The following is a 15,540-nucleotide window of genomic DNA, read 5'->3' as shown; positions in this document are numbered from 1 at the left end:
TGTCAAGAAATCTATTTGAAACAAATAAATTATTATTCAATTCTTATAATTGTGTTTTTAATTTATCCAAAAAAAAAAAAATAAATAAATAAAATAAAATAAAATAAAATAAAAATAAAAATAAAAAAAAATATAAAAAAACATGGGTCCGTCAAGTATGCCTTATAGGATAACCAGATGGCTTCGTCTGTATATACGTATATACTAATATATGTATATTCTTGAACTTATTCGCATATACTACGTCAAGTCCAAAGGGTTATCAACTAATTTTTAATGAGTAGCGGCTAGATGCTTAAATATAATTATACATATACATATATATTTATAAATAATTGTATTGCATTTAAACTGCTTTATAAATTTGTCCATTTAAATCCCAACATATATTCTCCCTCCATTAAATGGGCCTCAGACATGTGTTTGACTTTTTGAGCTGCTTTTGCGGTTGCATTATATAGATCACTGAACAGTGAGTTGAATAAAAAAGAGAAAGAGGCAGCTGGAGTGAACGAGAGTGAGCGAGACAGACTCTGTGTGTTGTGCGTGTTGTGGTTGGCGCAGTCATCGCTGCTGCAATTCACTCAGCATTAAATATAAACTCAAAATGTTTCCAGTGATGTCTAATGAATTACGAGAAATATATGTGAATCAGCTGTCATAGAGCTATCAATACGCAGAGCTATGTTCTCTCACGACAAGAGACAGTTGTATGGCATTTGGTAAGCATTCAGAGAGCTCTGAGCTCCAGAGAAGAAGCAGAAGTCGAGGACAACGAATGAGCAGTCCATGCCGAAGGTCGATGCTCTATTCTGCTCGAAGTTGAAGACAACTCACATTTCTCTCAATCTCTCGCCTCTCACTTCTCTCAGTTTAGAAACGAGCATATTAAAAATAAATAAAACAATATTGAAATCATATTATTCCGCTCCAATAGCTAAAGCTTTTAAGCGCCTTTAAGACACTAAAACATTGCAATGCAACTAAACTCTCAACAATTGTTAAAAGTAGAGAAAATTCCATTTCAAGCTAGCTGGAATTTACCTTTACAATTATTTAATATAACAAAATTACTAACCAGGTACTCGATAGAAAATGCGTTTCATGTGCAATTAAAGCTGCAATGGAATTAAAGCCGAGCTGCTGGCCAAAAATAACCACAAAACGAACATTGCACGCCCATAACAAATGCATGTTTGTTGTACTGTATTTTAAATTTGATCAAATTTCAATTTGGCAAAACAAGAGCCATAACAACTGCAATTGGCTGGGATTGAACATTTTGCAAATGCCACCGAAATGAAATTTGTCTGCAATATGAAAAACACAAAAACTGAATTAAAATCGAATTTAACAATCACAGAAAGAGGAGACTGAAGAAGAAGAAGATGAAGGAGATGGAGAAGTAGTAGCAAAAACAATACTATAAATGTGGAAAAGGCAATGCAGTTATGAAATAGCCAAAGGAATAATCAAATTCGATTAAAACGTCAAAGTGCAGTTGGGTATTAAGTGCAGTGACTAGAAACAAAACAGAAAGACTATCAAATCATATCTGCAAGTGGCGCCATCTGTTGTAGAGATTAGGTCTTTGATGTGACAGCTAAGCATATGAGAGTAGATTATGATGAAGTGGAATGGGCTGGCTATACATAGAAAGAATCAATATGTTGTAAATGTTATTTAGCAAATTACTGAAAATTCAATAAAATATATATATATATATATATATATATATATATATATATTAAGTTTGTCTTACGAAAGCCCAATTTGCATGCACATTTAAAATACACAGAAATTGAGCAGGACAACAAAGAGCAGAAGCCAAAAGTCAAAGAGCTCAACAATGATTTTTATTTGCAGCAGCAGCAACGAGATAAGATAACAATCAATAAGCTGAAAACAAGAAACTGACAAAGCATGGGAATAAACTTGAGTCTAGCTTACATACAATGAGGTTAACAGCAACTGAAAGGATAAAAGGCCGAAGGACGAAGGACGAAGGAGCAGCTAGGGCCAAGCAAACGAGCCAGACCAAGCAAACATAGCAGACAAATAAGCCCACTTTTATAATAAAGTAACAAAAATGCGAAATCTGTGTAGCAGCTAAAGCCAGAGTGAGAGAGGGAGAGAGGTAGATACAGAGCCCCAACCTCTGAACCGACCCAATGAACTCTGCTGGCAGGACTATAGAAAAGTTGATTTTATTCTTGCTGCTGCTGTTGCTGCTGCTGCATCAATTTTATGCAAAATTGTCTGAAAGTTCAGAGGTGTTGACCAGGTTTTCAGCAAAATGTGTTGCGCATATTGAATTTGTTTTAAGTAGCAGCGCTTAAAAAGCAGACCAGCTTCACCTGACTTAGCAACAGCCAAAGATATATTAAAATATAAAAATTAAAATTTAATTTAATTCAAATTCAAATGTAATAATAAAATATTAATATAATAATATATTAATGATATAAATATAATAGCTACAGTACACTGAAGAAAAGTGAAGTCTTATAGCCCGTCTACAAATGTATAACTCTCTCTCTCTCTTTCTCTCTCTCTTTGATCTTCATTATTATTATTACTTATATTATTATTTATTCTTTATTTTTTTTTTTAATTTTATAATATCATATCATATCATAGCTACAAAGACACCTATAATTAATCTAGTTATCCTCATGTAAATTCTTCAAAAAAATCCTTTCATATAATTTTTGTTTCATTTTAAATCAGCCAGCAAATAATCACCAAACATTTTGCTACAGTAAAACTTATTTGGATTTGTCAGAACTATATTTGACCTGTCATTGACTTGATAAGCTATAAAACTCGGCAAAAACAGGAAAAAAAAAAAAACATTTTGTTTGATGCAGCGAGTGCTTAAGCCCAGTTTAAGTCTTTGTCCATAAATCTGGCCACAGAACGGCTTCATTAAATGTGTGTGCGTGTGTGCTGTGTGTGGGAGCTGTTCTTAGCTACTGTGCAGCCTCCCTTTGTGCGACCTAAAAATGCAAAAATCAATACAAGGCAAATACGCTCGAAAAAAAAAAAGCAAACAGAGAAAATGGAATGAAAAGGTAAAACGTGCAACAGCCGAAACAATTGTAGATAGAGCATCGAAAAACACATAACTATTTTGCATAAAATAAAAGTTTTTTGGGTATTTGCCGTGCGTGTGTGTTGAGTGTGCATAGCTGTGTGTGTGTGTATGTTCAAGCCACACTATTGAGTCATACAAAGCACGTATGTCCTTCAGGTCCCCAATGCGGATCTGTGTGTTGTACTTTTGTCTCTGCATTGTTGCCTGTCGTTTGTTTGTCGTCGTCAGACAAAACAAGGCATAAGTAGAGCCCGCAGCAACAACAGCAACAACTACGGTTGTGCAACAATAACCGAACAAAAGTGGGCAGGGAATACAACAGTGAACACAATAAAACGGCACATACATTGACCCAAATTTATGCAATCGAAACTTTAAAGAATCAAATCAAATAACACGACATAAGGGGCAAGTTTTTTATCTCATAAGAGAGCAAGAGAGAGTGGAAGAGCGAGAGAGTGAGAGAGAAGTAGAGCGCAAACTGTGAGAATTGGGTGATATTAAAGCTGACACTCTGCAAACGAGCTGTGAACGTGGAACGTGGCATCGAGGCAGGCAACGTCAAGTCATCCGGGCTTGTTGTTGTTGTATTTTATTTTAGTTATTTGTATTTTTATTTTTTGTATGCCCTCTGCTTTCATTCATCTATTTCTTTTGTGCACTGTCATTTGCTGAATATTCATATTTTTTGATCCCAAAAACTTATGAATTATGAAATATGCATACAATTGTCTCGCTGTCTGCGCACATCAAAAATGGGCGAAGTGCAGCTGATAGGCATAGACAGAGAGAGAGAATGAATGGTCGAGGGAGAAAGTGAGAGCGAGCGAGAGCACAGACTGAAATTCACTTTAGATGACAGCAAAACAAAGAACTCTCTCCCTATATATATATAGATATACTTATATATATTTATATATGTATAGAAATTGCACTATGCGCTAAGCGCGCATTTTTACAGTTAACCGGCATACCTGGCGTATGCGTAATTGTTTGTTTCTCTCTCTCTCTCTCTCTCTCTCTCTGTCTTTCACTGTCACACTCTCTCGATGTGCAATGATGCATAGCTGAGAGCTATTGTAAAATTAGGTGACACAATTTCACTTTTCTCTCATCGCTTTTCCCTTTTCTCTTTTTATTCAGTGTGTGTGTGAGTAGGTGTGTGTGTGTATGTTTTCCACATTTAAAATGCATTTTCTTTGATGGCATTTCAAATGCGTTTCTCGTTGCACATGCAAAAGTGTAAAATATTGTGCATAAATTAAAGTTCTACATGAATATCAGATATGCGATAGAAGCCAGCTGCAGCCGCAGATCCCTAATGAGATGCAATATGAGCCTTACGCCACATGTAGTCTACGCTAAATGCATTCCATTGCATAACTTAGCAATGGAGAGAATATGCCTTTAATAGATAGAGAGAAGTTGATACTCAAGGCAGATAAAACTAGTTAATTTATGGATAATATGTGAATGCTATATTGCCTTGAATTGAACTCCCGTTAAATAAACACAAAATATTATATATAGAAAACTGTGCTAAAATATGAAAGAAATTTTATTTATTTTATTTATTTTTTTTTTTTAATTTTAATATAATTCTAAAAACAAATTCAATAAATCTTTGCTCTAAATTGCAGTTAACTCAATTCTGCTTTGATATTTATTTATACAAAATTTGCATTTAAAAAAATTTATATAAACTCTGCATATATTCTTTAAAGAACTTTTTCTGCTCTGTTTCTTCTTCTCTTCTTCTTCTGCCAAACTCGGCCCCAACACTCTGCTATAACAATGAGTTGTTAGGTCTACTGCACTCTGCTACACGCATATTCTTTCTTGTTTGACTTGACCGGCGTAAAAACCTTTAACGCACTTTAGCTATAATGATATTCATGCTGGGCTATTTCCTGGTCTGCTTTCACAAATTTCTATATACATGTCGTCATTTACTTTTTTTCACTCTTGTTTCTTTGTGACTTTTGTCGTTGTTGTTGTTGCTGCTTTGGTTGCTTCTCTGCTCAGCTGCTGGTTGTTGTGTCGAGTAAATAACTTACAATTGACCTCGTTAGCCGCTGTCTCATGTGAATGCCGCTTTATGGACTCTGTCTCTATGCATCTTACTTATACCACTTCTTACTCTATCTCTCTATCCATCTCTTTCCTTCTCACGCATTGTCTTGCCCACTGTGAAAATGTGTGCCTGTCTGACTCTCTCTCTCTCTCCCTCTCTGCCTGTGTGTGTGTGTGTGTAGTGCACTAAGCCGGCTAGTTGGTCGTATTAGTGCTGTGACCTCTTGACTATATCATTTCCTGCTTTTTTCATGAAAGGAAGCTGCCTGCGCCAGCTCAGCTAATGTTGATCCAATTACGCTGAAAAAAAAGAGCGCAGCATCACTGACAAAAGCGAGATGGATATACAAATATGTATGTATATAAATGGTACATATGTATATGTATATCTACTATATATGGCCTTGTTGTCTGCGCATAAATGAAGGTTTACATGCGACCCGCTGATAAATATAAATTATTGTAATTATTTCTTGAAAAAGTCGACGCTGCAGTTTTTACTCTCTTTCTCTTCTTCTTCTGCTGCTGCAGTGATTTTTTTATTTTTTTTTTTCGAATTATTGCCATTAAAGCGCATCCCTGCCACAGTTCGACTCGTGCTGAGCTAATTAAATTTAAATTACATTTCGTTTGTTGTGCGTGGCAGATTTTAAAAGGATTCCACGCCCAGTGTTGTGCGGCTTGCAAATAAATTAAAAATGATTGTCTGTGCGGCGCTGTAAATATGAAGCATACGCCCCGTTGTGCACGCGCCATGCGCCCGCGTGTTCCATTGCCATTCGTTTCAGCGCGCTGCAAATCAGCGCACATGAAATTTCAACAAGCCAAACGCAATGCTCCCCCAGGACAGACAACAAAGCCACACAACAAGAGAGGGAAAAAATACTTAAACACTCGCTTATACTCACACATGCAACAACAACAACAGCAACGACAAAATAATATAACTTGTTATCTCTGCAGTATTTTTTTTTTTTTTTTCGTTTCGTTTCGTATAAATAACATTTCATATGCCTCGTTTTCGTTTTCTGTGGTTCCCCAGTGTAAATGTAAACACGCTCTTATCAATATATATATATATATATATGTGTATACTTATGTGAGTGAGTGTACACAAAGTATAAATGTGAGGGAGTGTGCCTCTGTGTGTGTGTGTGTGTGTGGGTGTGCGTGTTTGTTTGTGTGCCTGTCAAATGTCATTGCCAGTTGCTTATGTTGCTTTTGGCTAAGCGCACAACAACAACTGCCACACATCACAATGAAATATAAGCATTTATGTTTGATTATTATTTGAAATACTCTAACAATGTGTGGCAACATGAAATAACTGTAAATATGTATTTATATATACTATATATCAGAATTATTAAGATTTCCAGTACTATTATTGCATATAATTTATAACTAGAACATATGTACCAACACATGTACATGTATGTATACAAATATAATATAGAACTCCTGTTAAAAAATAGGTAAAATATAGGTGAAATGATGTAATCTATAGACTAGCGTTCTTCTAAACTAAGTTAACCTTATATGGTCCAAACTAATGAATCCTCTAGCTAACCTGTAATATAATATACTATATTATTTATTAATTATTTTATAATATACCATATTACTGTATATCATAAGAAGAAGAACGTAACCTAAAATTAACTTATTTAATTATTTTTAATTAGAAAGTCAATTTTATTTATAATTTTGCCTGATCCTCAGAAAGGTTGATATAATTTATCATTAAAATACTAAAAAAAATACTCAACTAGTATTTTCTCTTTTTGTCATTTAAATACTAAAATATACCAAACTAATATTTTCTTATTAAAGAAATACTTTAAAACTAAAATAATATTAAAATATACAAATAAAATAAATAAATAAATAAATGTAGTATTAATTTTATTTTCCTAGTATAATCAACAGCATATTTTATTATGTGTGAAATTCATTAAATTTTTTGCTAAAAACTCTATTCCTTTGGTATTCAGCAGTATATTGGTATATACCACATATAATCAATTTTTAAAAGCAATTGTAAATTTGCAATATTTTTTAATATTCAATAAAATATTATAATCTATATACATTTCTATAAAATACGATAAGGTTTATATATTATCATATAAAATATTTTATATTCATTTATTTATTTATATATTCGCAAAAATGTTTTATATTATATATATTCATATCAAATATTTTAAATTTTTATTATTTTTATTTATACACCAGACCATACATATCATACATATATGATCCATACTCTATGGCAGAACTCTTTTTAATCTCTCTTTCAATCATAAAACAAAGTGTATGCCACAGCTGTCATCGGGAACTGAGTAGGCTTTAACCCAACTCAGTTGATTTCCTTAACCCACGCGCTGTGCCATTTCGTTTTAGCTGCTGCCATAAGCCGCAATGGGCAAATGTCATAACTTGGCTCTATGGCAGCAACAATGCTGTCATTGTTGTTGGCCATATGAAAGTAGGTTGAATATTGCAATATTTTGCTTTAAAAATGCCAACGCACAAGTGTTAAAATCGCTCATCATATCAACGCTCACAGCTGCCAGCTGCCAACTGCCACTGCCAACTGCAAAAGCGGCCAGAGAGGCAAAGATCAGGCGCAGAGGCGGTCGCTATTGAACTTTATATGCACAATATATACGTGTATGTAGTTAAAATATATATGTACATGTATATGTGTATATATATGTATATCCAACGTTGGCAACAGCAATTCGCTATGTTATGCTGAGCTAAGCATCCTCTCGACTGGCAGCAGCTGCCACCGATTGTTGCGGCCTTTTAAGTCGGCTCAGCCATATAAATTCTATGCGTGTGTATGCGAGTGTGTGTATGCGTGTGTGTGTGTGGTGTGGCATTGAAATAGCTTCAGCTGACAACAATTGTGGCAAATGTGGCACATCAGCTATGAAACAACAACAGCCTCGTTATTAGTATGCCAGCCGCAAACTTTAATGTGGCAAAAAATAACTAATATTGCTCAAATTTATATAGAACTTTGGCAACGAGTAATGAAAGTTTCTTTTTATTAATAATCAAATAAACAAAAGAAATGCCAGTTAATTATAATAATAATAAAAGCAATTATAGCGGGCATTCCTTTGCATTACTGCGTTTTCATTTCATTTCATACAGAAAACGAAATGAAAAATCTAGGTATTTTTTATTCATATTTCTTTTTTTGTCCTTCTTTTATTATGCTGTGATTTAATGAACAATTCGTCACAGGCAGTCAAGACTTTAAGTCAGCTAAGGTCAAAGCAGCTGGAATGCCAAGTTAATGGCCCGACACCTGCCCGACTGCCAGCTAACTTGGCCAAAACGAAATGAAACAAAAACACACACACACACAGAGAGAGAGAGAGAGAGATTTACTAACTGACATACCAAACATGTTTTTAGCGGCTAGCCACAAAACTCAGCCAGCTCATAATCTTAAATCTACGTTTTATGAGTAAGGGAGAGAGGCAAAGTGAAAGAGACAGATAGAGAAAGAGAGAGCTGGAAGTGAAGGCGTATAAGTCTGGAGCTGCTCCTGCTCCTGCTCCTGGTGCTGCTGCTGCTGCCTTTGGCTTGGCCCAAATACACATAATGATATGCAAATGTGCATGAATAAGTGTGTTGAAGTATGCAACACCCACCCACACACACACACACACACACATCAGACTCTGCCATATAGCCCATTGGTGAAGTTGAAGCAGCAGCAACAACATCAAAGCAAGGACTCTTCCCGCTGCGTCAGCTAGTTAAGAGTTTAGTGGAGTGAGTAATAGTAGTAGTTGTGCCTTAAGGGTGCGGAGCGAGGGGCAGCCAAAGGGCAGGCCATGTTGAGCTGACCGCGTTAATGAAATGTGCAAATGTACCAATTGACCGAGGCACATTTCGCATACCAAAAACCAAACGAAAGAGCAGCAGAAAGAGCGCAGAGGTGGAATGGGAGAATAGAGAGCAGGGGAGCGGAAGTGGGGGCTAGACAGCAGTCGGAGCTCCTTAAACAAGTCGACTGTGCCGCCGCTCATTTAGTCATTTGCATATTAAAAGCTTTTGTCGCACAAAGGTTAAATCTAAAGATAAAACACAATATACCTATGATGCCAGCCATACACATACATATAAATATATTGTATATGTATGTATATGTATATACATTGTGTTTTCTTGCCCCAACTGCTGTTGTTGTTAAACATGCGAATCAAGTCTTTGGCTAAAGTCAGACGGCGCAGGGTTTGCGGATATTCCGTTTGAATGTGCGTGTCGATAAAATATTTTACTTTGACGCTACGCAAACACTTCTGTGGCATTTCCCTGCCACACTGAAATGTTATTATGAAAGAAGAAGCAGAAGTGGGCGTGGGCGTTGGTTGGAGACCACAAATGTTGGGAATTCGCCATTTGGCACATCGAATCACATAGCGAGATTATTAAACATTTAAGATATATATCAAATGAATAATAGATTTTAGGCAATAGTATAAATCTAAAATAGCTTTAAAAGCAAACTTTAGCTTTATTTAAATTTCAGGTTTCTAATTTAGGTTTATTTTTAAATTTAATAAAATATTAAAAGCCTTACAAAAAAAAAAAAATGTAAAAAAAGGAATAAATAAAATATATATATATAATATAAGAAATCTTTTTAAACAATAATAAAATTCTTTTGATATTTTACTTTATATTATATATTATTTTTCCAATTTTAATAGATTTGTACATTTTATAAAAGTTTAAAAAAATTATTTTAGTTTTAAAAAATGATTTGGGCTTATATGTACAAAATGCCGATTTCATAAAACAAAAATAATAAATTTAAATATAAACCTATACCGTTAGAATATAATTAATTTGTTGCTTAAAATTCCTTTAAAACGCATTTCAATTATATAAGCCCAAAGCTCAAATTGGGCACATGAAATGCTCTATGAAACTTTTACAAGATTTTACAACTATTTAGCTATGTGTGTGTGCGTTTAATTAAGCATTATTGTTGTTAGAGCTCGTCTCGCAGCGCAGCGCTCAAAATCCAATTAAACCTAAAATGGCAAGAAGTCGACGGCATTGCCCTTGCCGTCGCCCGTCGCCCGTTGCCATTGCCATCGCAATTTAGCCCGTCTGAAAGGATGCCCAATTCCTACGTGACATATGCACAATTTAATTTTTTAATTGCCCAAAAAACTTGCCAGCGCAGTCGTAGGTAGTCGTCTATGTCACACACACACACACACCCACACACATGCGCACGACTTTTGTAACCTTGAACCCTGACAATGGCTGTGTGCTGTATGCTGACAGCGCCTGAAATTGTAGATGAGGTAAATGCGACTACGACTGCACAGCGACAATTCTTTGACTTGTCTTCTAATAATAAGACAAGGACACTTTTGTTGTTGTTGTTGGCCTTATCTTGGCTGGTCTAGGCGCTGCCTGTCTCACTCTCTCTCTCTCTCTCACTGTCTGTTCCTTTCTTTGTCTTTCGCTTTGCTTTCAACGTTTAAGTTGCGCTTTATACTAATAAGCAAAAGTGTCTAACGTAGCGTAACTAAATGCGAAAGGCAAACATTTCATTAACAAACACGCACAAAAGTGGGCGGGGCTGTGCTTGGGGGCTGTTAGACAGAACCACCCCTACTCGCCCGGTTGACAGTTATGTGTGTAATATTTTTTTCCTCTCAGAGCTTCTCTCCCCCAAAAGACCGACCGACTGTCTTCCTTGTCTAGCGAACATGTATATATTTGTGCACACTCACACACACACACACACACCCGCTCACACTCAGCTCTTGTGTGCCATCTCTCAGCGTAGGGTGTGTTTGAAATTTCATAATATCTTTTATTTCATTCTTTGCTTTACTTTACTTTATTTTAAGCTCTTTGCTTGATTAGAAGGTGTTGCCATAAATGTCCTTTGTATGTACGTACATCTATATGTATGTGTGTGCGCATGCCTATGTGCGTGTGTGCGTGTGTGTGTTTGCTTCAAATATTATTCCAGCTTTTGTGCTGTTTGCTCATGCGTAATTTACATTTGCCAAGTGCTTTATGGCAACAAGGCGGCAAAAATTTAATAAAACTTTGCTAAATGTTCAGCCAACGATTTGTGTTGGGATAGAATCGAGTTGTCCTTGATATTCATGATATTCATGCTGAAAACTTATACATAGCAATGTGAACTTCGCCTAAACTATGAACATGAGCTTCAACAACAGTTTTTGGCAAGGCAAACATTTTGTGTTATTTTAATAAAATATTGTATATGAATATAAAGATGACTCTTGTATAGAGTCGAGCGAGAGGAAGACTTCATTTAGATATAGCAAAGCTCTGCTCTGATTCACTTCCTTATACATATTACATACATATATATTGTAGAGCAACTCCCATACACTAGATCATTTCTAATATTATTACACGTACTTTCTCGCTGACTGAGTGCAAGAGACTTGCATAAAGTGCAGACTCTAAAATCAGCAGCAGGCACCAGCTGCCAATTTAATGTACACCAAATACTCGCCCCTTCGCCCTTTCGCCACGCCTCTTCCCTCAATAGAAACCGCAATGAAAATCGCCGCCAGTTGTGTTCGCACCCGCTGAGCCAAGTTATCCTTACCCAGTCCCTTATATAAGCTACATAAAATTCAAAGTGCTGCTATTGCTCCTGTGGCTGCTCCTGTGGCTGCTTTGCTCCTTTGGCTGTTGCTCAACGGGTGCGTTCAACTTTTACGTATTCGGGCGCTATAAATGTCATATTTTATCTGATGCTGCTGCTTCTGCTGCTGGTGAGGCGTCATCATTGACGCCATCTCCTGCCCGCAGTCTGTCCGAAATATAACAGTATTCTAGCTGCAAAACTTTATTAAAAATTTATATAAACTTAATGCTGGCTTTTGCCTTGCAGCTTTAAAGTTTCATCAGTCGCATTTGTTTTTATGGCTGCCCGGCTAAGTAGACAACGCATTCGGGCCATGCTCATGGACTATTTTTAGTAGAGCTTGCCCAATTGGGCAGCCGAGGGCAGTGGCATTTCTATAATTTAGTGTATGTGTTGGTGTGGCCTATATATGTGTGTCTGGGTATGTGGGTGTATGAGTGTGTGCGTGGGCAACAGCCACAATAGATCAAAGAGTTCACTTTCACCCAGTGACCCCAACGTAATTGGGAGAGCTTTCACATTATTTTTGTATCATTCCAGCAGCTGGGCAACAAGTTTTCCTTTTTCACCCAATTTACTAGGGCTGCATATCTAACGATCTGCCCTTCATTAACTGCCGAAAAGGACCACGTCTGAAATTGTAAATTTAATTTCAGCTAAAGGCAAAAAACAAAACAAAAAAAAAAAAACAAAAAAAGAAAATAAAACTAGAGCACAAACTAGAGAAACGTCATGATTAAGCAAAGCAAATTAATATACGCAGTTGAAAATAGTAAGAGTCCTTGTATATGGCAAGTAGTAAACATAGACAAAGTCGACTTTAAAAAATGCGGGTAAAAGAAAAGAGAGAAAGAGAAAAAAAACATATGAATACATACTGTTCTATAACACTTTGTAAAGATCTGTATATAATAACACTCTCCAGTCATTTTTCCTAATGACCTTGAAGACCTACGAGTATAAGCTAAATAATATACTCCGTATGTGATGAAAATAAAAGGGGTGTATTTGTGATAAGGCACAGCACAGTTCTTAATGTTTTTATATACATCCTCTATATAAACCCTCTTTAATTTCAATGTGTAGAGAGATTATGTCAGTAATTGTCAAAAGATATGTAGATAGACGCCTTCTGAGTATACCCCATCAATTAAGTAGTAGTATAAGATATTGTAAGAGTAATTGTCAAAGCTAGAGGAAGGCATATAATTAAATGAGGTAAATTTAAAAAAAAAAAAAGGTTTATTAGCTCTAGAGCTCATCCTGAAGCATATTTGTCTATCTTAAACTAATGTCTTTTTATTTTTAAATTTAATAACAATTCTGAAGTTTAAAAATTCTTCGACAATTATTCAACTTGACTAAGATTTCGTTAATCTAAACCACTAAAAAAATATAAATAGCTTCCTCCTTTTTTTTTTTTTTTTTATATATATATAAATACTAATATAAAGAATTCTTTAAATTAAACAGAAAAATATTAGAAACATGTTCATGTATATACATATATTTATGTATGTATATGCCCAATTTGTTGTTTTGCTTACATTTCCTTTAATTATATAATATACGTCTACATAACTAAACTGTTTTTTCAGCTCAATGTCATGTACACGCTCTGAGCCGTTCGGTTTAGTTGAGCAGAAGAGCCTTAAGGCGACATGAGTCGACTCATGACAGAGACAAAGACAACATAACAGTTAGAGGTAAAGAGGCGTCAGCAGCAGCAGCGGCGACAGCGGTAAATGACCAAGGTAAAAGATCTAAGAGTCTAAGCCGAAGCAGCAACTGGCAGCACCTGAGCCGAGGCCAAACTGCTCGAAGCGAAACCATTTAGCTGGGTAATATAGTCAGACGATGCGCTCGTAGTTTATTTAAATTAAACCTTTTTCAAAACCAAACGTGTGAGTGTGTGTGAGAGTGTCTATGTGTGTGTGTGTGTGTATCTTTTTCAATTAAGTTTCTAGGCCAACCACAGCCAACAATCAACAACAACAACTACAACAGCCACAAAGTAGACAAGCAGCTGCTCTTTATAATGATAATGATGATGGTGATGATGATGATGTTGGCGACAGCGTCCAAGCAGACGCAGAGGAAGAAGCAGAAGAAGTCTAACAAATTGCAAAATCCACATCAAGCCACACCTTAAGCAAACAGCTTCGACTGCAGTTAGCCCCACCTCAGACTGGCAAGCGCACACAGTGCGTATACTTAACGCTAAACCCTAAACCACTAAAACCAACTGAAAAGAAAACAAGCAACGTCGTCGTCGCCAGCTCACTTTAGAGGGTTCCACTATGCCAAACGTAGCATTTTATTTAAACTGCAGTTAATTTTCACTAAAACATTTTAATTGTATTTTTGTAATCTGTCTTCCACTAGTTTTACATGCGGCCAAAGCAAACAGCCACCCGAGCCACCAGACAGCCGTCGCCTAAGCAATGCACAGTGGTACGAAAATCAACAAATAAATTACGTTTTAACTTGCGGCAATTTGTGAATTATTTACGAGATATTTCTTTGGCAATTAAGCGAGGAATTCATAATATGAAACGGAGCTTCGGATTAATAAAAGGGCTGGAAAAATTGAAGAAACCAAATGAAGCATGCAAACTCGATATGCTTGACTGACCTATTTTGATAGAGATTGGAATAACAGATATAGGAAAAATGAGCTATATATATAAATATATATATATAAATATATATATTACGAATAATATATCATACTGACTTATTTATATTTATATCTTTGTATGTGAGCTTTTGACTGAGAGAATTTAAAAATAAAAGCTATACATACATATAAGCTATATGTTATATTATGTTATACCTTCATAACTGAACTCATCTAATAGAAATTATATTACTTTTTCCATATCTGATGAGAATTTCTTTCGGAATTCAGATATGATTATAATCTCCTTGGATAACAATATAGTCTCCATATAAAATAGAAAATAAATTATACATTTTTATAAATCATAAAAAAATATTTCCTTTATAGCATATATTCTATATCTAAACAGTTTTGATAGATACCTTATTGGGATATATAAAACATATATATAAATATATGCATATTATAAAAAATACATCTCCCTTCATATCTGATCATCATATTAAAATCTGTTTTATTATTTTGATATATAAAACACATAAACTACACATTTAATATAATATTTTAATAATCTCATTATTTCTAAACTCTTTTGATGGATATTGAATAATGGAAAAAAATGTCTTCCTTTATATAATTGCTTCATATATTAAAAAATCAATCAAATAAAATATATTGATTGTACATAAACCCTTCAGCAAGTATTCCTCTTCAGAAATTATATTGAGATATATAAAGAAATACATATTCATTTATTTATTATTCCTCATATAAAATTCAAATATTCTTCTTCTGCTCTAATAGACATTATATTGAGATATAAATAATAATTTAAAAAAAATGAATTATGCATAAATCCTTCATCATATAAAATTCAATTCTAGCTCTTACTTAATCAGAGTTTTTTCTCACTCTCTCACAGCATTTTCGCTGAAATCTTTGTCAACTTGTTTTGGTAGCTGTCAACCACAGTTCGTGCGGCATTTGGCAACGCCTTAGCCTTCATTTCTTTCCTTTTTTTCGCCGTCGAGTTAGGGGCTAGAGCTGTGGCTGGCAATGGCAGTT

At 35.1% G+C, this 15,540-nt stretch overlaps 1 protein-coding gene across 1 annotated transcript in view; it reads right to left on the bottom strand.

The window, feature by feature from the left end:
- The window catches only part of side-II (sidestep II transmembrane protein), an 88,922-nt gene that overhangs the window by 48,774 nt on the left and 24,608 nt on the right, over positions 1 to 15,540 (bottom strand). The window lies entirely within an intron of this gene.

The sequence above is a fragment of the Drosophila arizonae genome, chromosome 3, assembly GCF_054131065.1.
Source record: "Drosophila arizonae isolate 15081-1271.41 chromosome 3, UAZ_ARI_1.0, whole genome shotgun sequence".
Taxonomy (NCBI): Eukaryota; Metazoa; Arthropoda; class Insecta; order Diptera; family Drosophilidae; genus Drosophila; species Drosophila arizonae.
The sequence above is the reverse complement of the archived record's forward strand: the minus strand, read 5'-3'. Positions and strand labels throughout refer to the sequence as shown.